Raw genomic sequence first — 10,720 nt, 5'->3', positions numbered from 1 at the left:
CAGCTGAAAAACAATAAGAACAATACATGATAACAGAAAGGGTTAGACTTAGGATGCAGGCAAATTTAAATAAATTGTATATAAATGTCATTAGTCATGCTAATACTATTTACCCAGTAATTAAAAGCAGTGAAATTAAAATTAATTTAGACTGAAAGAAATCTGGGGTTTGATTCCCGGTCTGGGTAACCACACTGTGCTACACTCATTGGGCAAGACTCCTGACATGTTGACCTATCTGTAATACAAGTAACCTTGTAAGTCGCTCAGAATAAAAGCATCAAGTTAAACAGTAATAAGAACACTGACTTAGAACATCATATTGTAAACAAGTTATAAAATTACTCACATGCAAAATCATGAGTCTGAGAGGGCCATCTTCTGATTTGAGATGTTCCATGTCCGGTCTCGGGGCTCACTGGTCTTGGTTGAATCTTGGAGCTAGCCAATCCTGGGTTTGGATGCTTTATTACTGGTGGTGGTGGGAGTTTTTTGCTCTTTTTGATAGGGAGGTCATCATCACTTTCACTGTCAAGAAGTCTTTTGTTGGGTCTTGTGAGGGTAATACATAGAAAACTAAATTATTTTAAATGACAAGCATTACAATATAGGAAAATAACTTTTAACTAATTTACATTTTTTTTCTCTTGGATTTTTTTGCCATTGTGTCATCTTGATCTTCTTCCGCTGTGTGGATGTCGGTCATGGCTTCTGCCTCAGGGAGTTTCAAACGTGCACTGTTATAGTTGTCTGAAGAGAAACAAAGGAAAAAAGGGCACATTTTGTTAAATGAGTTGCAAGTACAGTTTGAACTCCTTGTAGACAGAAGAAACCATTCCCACAATGCAAAAAACTTTCTACAATGTACATTAATTTGAAGGTACGTCTCCACAAGTATTAACCAGAGTTAAACTCCATCAATCTGCAAATAAATCCTTTATGTACATACCAGTTGTATATAAAATCTTTATACTGAATGACTCCCAATAGTCTCCAGGCTGCTCTTGATTCCGTGTAGCTCTCATGATGTCACTAATTTTATATGTCAGCGACCACTGACACATTCCATTTTTAACCCAAATTGATGGGACAACTGCAACTTCGTTTGTTTGTAAAAACTCTACAATATAATACATTATCTAAAAATCAAGCAAGCACACACACACACAGACAATTATAAATTATGGAGAGTAGTATTAATAAGAATATTGGTAAGTATTGGCATCAATAAGCAGTAACGTCAATGAAATTGTAATGATAGCATTTACAACAAACAGTAATAGCTGAAATTAAATCATACTCACATACACAACTAAGAGCCAGTCAGTCAGCACTCGGTCTGTCTGCACAGAGACCATGAATCACAGTTAAAAAAATAAAAATCTGTTACAACTGCATATTTCAGACAAAGAATTAGGATGAATCTATATACAAGTCAGTCACTAAACCTTACACTCAACCTCCATTTCTACATGTTTGCTACACTCCGCTGGCTTCTTTACAATTTGCAGGGTTAAAATATTGTTGATGTGATATGTAGTATACACTAAGGATGGCACACGCAGCCAATACTACATATTAGATCAGCTTTATGTAACATTGCAAATAAAAAAAACACAGTAAACTGTAAAGTAGCCCCTTTTAATTCAAAGGAATATTGTGACCAAAAATCAAGTGATAACCATAGCTTTATGCTCATTTTATATATTTTATATTATTATTCCTGTTGCTCTTGTTTGGAATATATTACTATTAATTAAATTTTTTTGGTCACAATATCTCAAATATTTAGGAGGACTCGGAGAAGCGGAATGACAACAAAACCAGACTCTACAGGTAACCGGACACACTTCCGTATACAGCCTTCAAGCTTAAGGCACAGTAGAGTAGAAGAGAGATCTGACACAAAACAAATTCCTAAATCTGTTGAATCAATTGGATAGTCAAAAACCTTTGTGGCATGCCTGAATTCTTTGCAGACAATGTATTTCACTCCCTCAAGGACAATGATATTCTGAACCAAGACAATTTTGCTATTCACTGTAATGCAGCAATCCCTCTCTGATGTGTTAATGATGAACTCATCCATTACCAGCTCTTTAAACTGACAAACATCTGTGGAACAATTAAGTTCTGAAAGTCTTCGTATGACTTGGGACAATGGATATCTAGTAGAGATGGACCGATCGGGTTTTTTGGCATCGATTGCGATCTCCGATCTCCTTTCAGGGCAATCGGCCGATAGTCGATTTCGATCGCGAGGGGGGGTTTGGGGATGACATGCAATTTTTAGCGCAAAATCAGCAGTAATTAATAAAGTAACCAAACAATTATTTTTTTCACCCACAGGAGACATATCTTATTAGTCTAACTGACCACACACACACACAGGTTTAATGTTATCCAGTTTAGTCTGAAAAAAACTTAAAAAGAGCCTCACAGTGAAAATAAACCGAAAGCAACAGCGTGTGTGTGTGTTTCTTTAAAAAAACGCTTTGTTCACAGTGTCGCTTTAAATGATTCTGATTCAGGAGTCGAATGTGACGCGTAAGTTTCTCTCTCCGTTTTTACTGTTATTAATAAATGCTGTGATTTTTAATAAACACCAGCTACTACAGAACATTTTGTGTGACTTTCTTACTTTTAAAAGCTTAATTAAACCGCTATTACCACAGACTCGTTCCGTCTGTGGAGCTAAAAGTTCTGATTACCCTAAAAGTTCAGCAGATGATCCTGAACTAACGAATTTGGTAATGAATAAACTTTTGCCTCTGATTGGCTCTGTAACGTTTCTGTTCTCATTTACATCAAAAGCAAGAACCACTTACGAGTTACCAAACTGAACACGAGTTTGAATAATGTGCTGATAGAATCGGCTCAGATGTGACCGGGTTGTATTATCTTTTTAAAGTAAATATTTCAGTCAGCAAAATTGCATCGTATGTATGATGCACAACGTTAATGATGTTATTTTAGGTCGTGAAGAGCTTTCACGATGGTTTCTGTATGATGGTTGATGAATGGTGATGTGATGGTTGGTGCTTTGTAGCTCAAAGTCTGGATCAATTCACTGAGCTGTTAAGCTTAACATGATCTTTTATATATCACGCGATCGGATCGGCTACATTTGGGAAATATCGACCGATCGTCGATAGCATATTTTGATTGAAAATCGGCCGATACCGATTTAAAGTCGATCGATCGCCCCATCTCTAATATCTAGGCTTCCGGACCATTTTTTTTTAATTGTTTCAGGTCATTTTCAAAAGGAAACCCTGATATAAGGTCCAAATGGCCATGAATCTTTACATCACCACAAAGATGTATCAGCCCATGTATATTATAAACCAAAAATTCATGACCATAGAGCTCCCCAAAATGATCAACAAATGACACCAGCAAAGTTTCTGTAAAGCTATTCAACAACAAACAATATGAAGGACTTGCCAAGATGTAGATGCTCACAGATAACAACATAAAGTTCTGATAAATCTCAGTAGGTAACACATCTCTCAGAACTACTGGACCTGTGTACAGTAAAAACTGGCGTAGCTCTGTTGCCTTCCACCGTAACCGCTCAGAAAGCGCCCTAGGTCTTCTGGCAAATTCTGTTGGTATGTTAGGCCTCAGAGCAATAAATTTTTCTGTGATGCAAGACACCTGTTGAGATGAAATCCGGCAATGCAAGGGGCCACCATTGCCCATCCACAAGTCCAGCAAGCGACGCATCACGCCTAAGCACACTAAATGCATGTAGTCATGTGGAAAACCACTGACCATACCAACAGCGGTTTCAGAAAGAGGAGAAGGTTGCACATGATGGTCTTCATCCTCTAAGTTTGCAAAAGACACATCTGTTCTTTGTCTTGCATCCACTTCTGGAAATGTCATTCGATTGCTGATATAAACACCAGACTGTACGCATTTGTCACAGCCGCTATTGCCATTGTGGGATTTAATACCCTTAATAAATGCCCTAGCAGGAGCATCACAAACAACTGAGGACAATGTCAAGTAAAAAGTTTTACCACTGACAACAAACCCACTACTCATTGACTTCAATTCACTGACCAGATCTTTCAGGTACTCTGACAATGACCGAGGCTTCGAATTACCACAAAATATGGCTATCAAAACAGGCTTCTTTGTACAGCCTTTAAGCATCCCTAAAATTGGCCAGAATTGCACAGCACAGCTTTTAAAAATCGGAAGACCATCAATATTCAACTGTAACTTAAAAGTGTGCCGATTTGGGACAAAAGATGACAGTTTTTCAAACACCCCACTGAACATATTCAACACACCAAAGTAATAAAATGATCCACCAGCCAAATAAGCAACATTGTATGACGTTTGTGTTTTGAGCAATGATCGTGCATCTTTGGGCAAGGATGGATGGTGAGCTTTCAGTATACACAGCAGAGCAGACAACGCAACCAATGAAATACTAAAACAAGTTGCCCACTCTCTCAAACAGCCTGCTAAATCATCTTTGGGAGAATCTTCATCATCGTCAGAACTGTCACAAGATGACATACTAGCACCATTATTCCCTGACACACATATCGCACAGTCTGACAGCAAGTTATTTTTGGGGGACACTAAGGAAACATCTCCAAAACTTCCGCCACATCTTCTTCACTTAAAGATTCTAGTAAACCATTGATCCTTTTCTTAGCTTTCTTCCTTAAATTACTGCGTGTTGTATTCCACCAATGTCTCTCCATTATACACTTAACTGTTTTTTTTCCTGCTCTTCAGACTATCTCTACCAGTCAGATGCTCTGAAAGGGAAAAGAAAAAATGTAGTATTAACACTTGACTAGTGCACTTTGAAACAAAGTTGGCTGGTTTGTGGATCATTGTACCGTTTATTTATTCAATAAAGTATAGAAGCCGAAAACTGAATAAACGTATGATGGTTTTGCACCTTCACAATTCCATATAAAAAGTGATTTTATAATATGATGACACATTAATAATACATACACATTTGACTTTGTTTCCATACATCTAATGGTGATGGTGCAGTAACACATAGGCAACAAATAAATTCTTCGTTGTGCAAGATGGAAATAAATCGTATTAGGTTATTTTGTGCGCTTTTTAGATAGCCTCTTAAAGGACAGAGATAGAGATGTTTCTGACCCACTGATTTCACTGAAATTAAAGATTAGTTTACACAGAGAGAACGTTTACACAAATGAACAGAATGAACTAATTTTAACATGTAAATCAATCAAGCTTTTATAATTATGGTTACTGAAAGCTGAATTTGGTTTAGCCTGTAGCCGTGAGAATCGGATTCAACTGGTTAGTGCAGAAAGGTATGTGACTGTGGAAAACATTAATTTTGGAATTTCCAAATTTCCAAAATTTCTCTTTTGGAGAAATACAAGTTGTTTTGTAGTGAGCCAGAAATCAGAATGGATTTAACAGCACTTAATGATGAATAATTATTTTATATTCATTATTTTGTATTAGCTACTTGTTTCCTGCGCGCGGGAGCTAATTTTAGCTTATAGTTAGCACTAGTGTTCACTCATTTATCAACCTCCAACATGAAATCCTCGTCAAAATACAGTAACTTCAGCTAAAATATTACTCTGCATGAAGTTAATATTATGGTTTTTATAATCCCCGTTTGATTTAAACATGCCAACATTTATATTTTCGTAATTCTAAAGCATGTTGGATTACCTTGACTAAATATCGACGTGTTTGTATTTTTTCATGCAGAACGATATTGCAGTCCTGAGGTAAATTAGCCGTTAGCTGTGTGTAGATAACCTGCCTGCTGAGGTGAACTGTCAATCAGTCCTGACTTTCATCCAAATATTTTATGCTGTATAACCAGATAAAACAAAACAAACACAAAAATGTCGCGTAAAATGAACCAATATCACGACTTTTTGTTTTACCTCAGTTTGTTTAAGTCGTGTTTCTGTTGCTGTTTACACCCGGCTGTGTTTCACTCAGCATAACACTTGTAAATGCGATTTTTGAATACTGTTTTTTAAAATGCTGTTTGTGTTTTGTTTAAGATCACCCAAGAAATATAAGCGTAATAAATAGTAACAGCTAGCTAGGTAAACCATAAAATTATTCACTTACCAGTTTGGGCATCAGAAGTTGCTGCTCTGCTCCTCAATCAACGATGCCTTGTGCTGCGCATGCGCGTTCGGTTCAACGGCTGTGTTCCCAATACGTGCGTTATTTTACAATCATAGAGCTGCATGATATGCTAAGGTAAAACATTCTAAATAATATTTTATGCAGAATTATTTACTTCTTTTACAGCATTGTCTTGTTTTACATCTTCAGATCATGTTGTCAGGCTAAAGCAGCCTCTCACTTTGTGGCTGAATACCTTACAACTCCTGTAGTGCGCTACAAGCCCATCGATCCTAGTGTATTTTATAGAACACGGCGTAGGAAGGGGGTGCTGTTTGAGATTCAGCCCATGCAGTAAATTCTACTGCTGGTTCTTGTGATTAAACTCAGATGCTTGTTAATGTGATCTGAATGTGATGTAAATGTAAACAGGCTATATATGTACGGTGTGTGGTTGAAACATACCCTCACCTTACTAGCTTGGAAGTTTTTGTTCCACTTTTAATCTTATATACATATACATATATATATACAGTGTATCACAATAGTGAGTACACCCCTCACATTTCTGCAAATATTTCATTATATCTTTTCATGGGACAACACTATAGACATGAAACTTGGATATAACTTAGAGTAGTCAGTGTACAACTTGAATAGCAGTGTAGATTTACTGTCTTCTGAAAATAACTCAACACACAGCCATTAATGTCTAAATGGCTGGCAACATAAGTGAGTACACCCCACAGTGAACATGTCCAAATTGTGCCCAAAGTGTCAATATTTTGTGTGACCACCATTATTATCCAGCACTGCCTTTACCCTCCTGGGCATGGAATTCACCAGAGCTGCACAGGTTGCTACTGGAATCCTCTTCCACTCCTCCATGATGACATCACGGAGCTGGTGGATGTTAGACACCTTGAACTCCTCCACCTTCCACTTGAGGATGCGCCACAGGTGCTCAATTGGGTTTAGTCCATCACCTTTACCTTCAGCTTCCTCAGCAAGGCAGTTGTCATCTTGGAGGTTGTTTTTGGGGTCGTTATCCTGTTGGAAAACTGCCATGAGGCCCAGTTTTTGAAGGGAGGGGATCATGCTCTGTTTCAGAATGTCACAGTACATGTTGAAATTCATGTTTCCCTCACTGAACTGCAGCTCCCCAGTGCCAGCAACACTCATGCAGCCCAAGACCATGATGCTACCACCACCATGCTTGACTGTAGGCAAGATACAGTTGTCTTGGTACTTCTCACCAGGGCGCCGCCACACATGCTGGACACCATCTGAGCCAAACAAGTTTATCTTGGTCTCGTCAGACCACAGGGCATTCCAGTAATCCATGTTCTTGGACTGCTTGTTTTCAGCAAACTGTTTGCTGGCTTTCTTGTGCATCAGCTTCCTTCTGGGATGACGACCATGCAGACCGAGTTGATGCAGTGTGCGGCGTATGGTCTGAGCACTGACAGGCTGACCTCCCACGTCTTCAACCTCTGCAGCAATGCTGGCAGCACTCATGTGTCTATTTTTTAAAGCCAACCTCTGGATATGATGCCGAACACGTGGACTCAACTTCTTTGGTCGACCCTGGCGAAGCCTGTTCCGAGTGGAACCTGTCCTGGAAAACCGCTGTATGACCTTGGCCACCATGCTGTAGCTCAGTTTCAGGGTGTTAGCAATCTTCTTATAGCCCAGGCCATCTTTGTGGAGAGCAACAATTCTATTTCTCACATCCTCAGAGAGTTCTTTGCCATGAGGTGCCATGTTGAATATCCAGTGGCCAGGTTTCTGGTTTCTGGTTTGTTTAACACCTTTTTGTTTACTACATAATTCCATACGTGTTCCTTCATAGTTTGGATGTCTTTAGTATTAATCTACAATGTAGAAAATTAAAAAAAATTAAGAAAAACCACAGGAATGAGAAGGTGTGTCCAAACTTTTGGCCTGTACTGTATATATAAAGCATGTTTTATATGTTGGTGCGGATTATTTAAGAACAATTTCTTTTGAAGCTTGGCTTAAATGCACACACACTCCTTCGATTCCGTTGAATGATTTTATTTTGATTTATGTTGGTTTACAGGGTTTGTACATCTGTTTTGGAACTTGTGGGCCATATGAGTTTTTTTATATGTGGGCCACTTATGGCACACATGTAGGTAACACTGCCACATCTCTACCAGAAGTGGACCACTTCTGTTTTGGAACTTGTGGGCCATATGTGTTTTTTTATATGTGGGCCACTTATGGCACACATGTAGGTAACACTGCCACATCTCTACCAGAAGTGGACCAGATGTGTTTTGGAACTTGTGGGCCATATGAGTTTTTTTTATATGTGGGCCACTTATGGCACACATGTAGGTAACACTGCCACATCTCTACCAGAAGTGGACCACTTCTGTTTTGGAACTTGTGGGCCATATGTGTTTTTTTATATGTGGGCCACTTATGGCACACATGTAGGTAACACTGCCACATCTCTACCAGAAGTGGACCAGATGTGTTTTGGGACATGTGGGCCAAATGTGTGTTTTCAATATGAGGGCCACCTTTGGCTCACATGCAGTTTGCCAGTCCCGACAGTGGGCCAGCAATGCCATATCTCAGCCAGGAGTGGCCCACATCCGTATGCTATCTGGGCACTTACCGGCCTATCCGCGAACCACCACCGTTCACAAATCAGCTTACTATGTGGGTTTCAGAGAGAAGACAAAGAACATACATAGATCATAAGACATGCGAAAGTTAACACAGTAGTGGATTTGACTGCGCTGGGGATCTTTTACCCAAGACCCTGCTAAGTTCAGCAGTCACAAGCACCCCCTTGCATCTATACACTCAAGGGACTACAACCCATTATAGAAGGAGACATTGCACATTACTCAATAGGTCTTAAGCATCAATACATATTGCACAATCCCACATCATCACCATCAATTCATAACACTTGGGTTAACAAAACATGAACCCGCAAGAATAGGAAAATAAAATATAAAAGAAACAAAAGCGGAAGAAAACAGTGGCTATACCAGTCTCTGCTCTACTATCCTGTCCAGTCCTTCCTTTGTGCCAGCTACTTCAGCTCTGTGGATGCCCTGGGAGAACTTCCTCCCTCATCAGCCTCGGTAATTTGCTAAAACACAAGTCCATAATGAATGGAAGCTACAAGTTAGCCTATCTGCTAACAGTATGTAAACTACCCCCCCGCTATATATACATACATATACACACTGCACAGGTAGCTTGCACTGCAATGCTATTTAACTCAACAAAAGAGCATAAATACCTTTACGATTCACCCTTGTTCCTCGATACTACTCAGTGGAAAACAGCCACTCACCAGTACTGCACCCAACTACAGGGCAAATAATAATACATTAGGCATCTACCTCTCAGAATTTAACCATCACTACACACCTGCAATCTACTAGAGATGCATAAAATAAGCTCACATACCGTTTCTAGTGCATTTGTAGCCATAAATCGGAACAATCCAGGCTGCTGCGGCGTTCTACACACGTTTTTTCCAATAATGCCGGTCCACTACGGATCGCGCAAGGGCTCTTTTATAAATCGCGTTTCTCCCCAGCTTCAACAGATTGTCTCTTCCCCAGGGTCCTAGTGCTCCATTTACCTCCCTGTGGCTAAACCCTGGTACCACAGGCTACACCCACCCCCACTTAAAAGGCCACCGTCCCGGTGCCTAAACTCCAAAATTCTACTGCCAAGGTCTAAAATGTGCCTGGACAGTACCTATGGATGGGTGAGCAGCAGTCTCCACAATACAATCACTTCCCCCAATAACAGAGGCCCGGGGAAGGTGGTAAAGATTAGAATGCAAACCTGCCGTTGTCCGCCCAGTACGTCGGACTGTCTTAGTAGTCGAAATATTCTCTGACGACAGGCTCCTATTGCATACTAGTGGAGACACCAATGGTGCTCCCTGGCTCCTGTGCTCTACCAAGGCTGCACAGTCCCGACACCCATGCATTCCCACGCAAGCAAGAAGCCCATGCCAAGGTCAACATATCTCCGGACCTAAGAAACCTTCCAAAAGTCTCTTCTACCTCTGCTAATTGAACTAAGAAAGCAGAAACTTATGAGTTTAATACAAATAACTAATAAAATATAAAATTTCCATTCACAAGATGTATGGGCCACATGGTGGATCAGTGGGTAACATTTACATTTTCAGCATTTAGCAGACGCTTTTATCCAAAGCGACTTACACAATGAGCGGAACACGATGAGCAATTGAGGGTTAAGGGCAACTTGGTGGTGGCGAGGCTTGAACCGGCAACCTTCTGTTTACTAGTCCAGTACCTTAACCACTTAGCTATCACTGGCCAACACTGTCACCTCACAGCAATAAGGTCCTGGGCTCGATTTACAGGTGGGTTCTTTCCTGTGTCTGTGTGGGTTTCCTCCGGGTGCTCCGGTTTCCTCCCACAGTCCAAAGACGTGCAAGTGAGGTGAATTGGAGACACTAAATAGTTCATGACTGTGTTTGGTATTAAACTTGTGAACTGATGAATCTTGTGTAAGCAGTAACTAACTGTACTGTCATGAATGGAACCAAAGTGTAAAACATCACTGCACCCCA

Source organism: Trichomycterus rosablanca, chromosome 14, assembly GCF_030014385.1.
Source record: "Trichomycterus rosablanca isolate fTriRos1 chromosome 14, fTriRos1.hap1, whole genome shotgun sequence".
Lineage (NCBI taxonomy): Eukaryota > Metazoa > Chordata > Actinopteri > Siluriformes > Trichomycteridae > Trichomycterus > Trichomycterus rosablanca.
The sequence above is the reverse complement of the archived record's forward strand: the minus strand, read 5'-3'. Positions refer to the sequence as shown.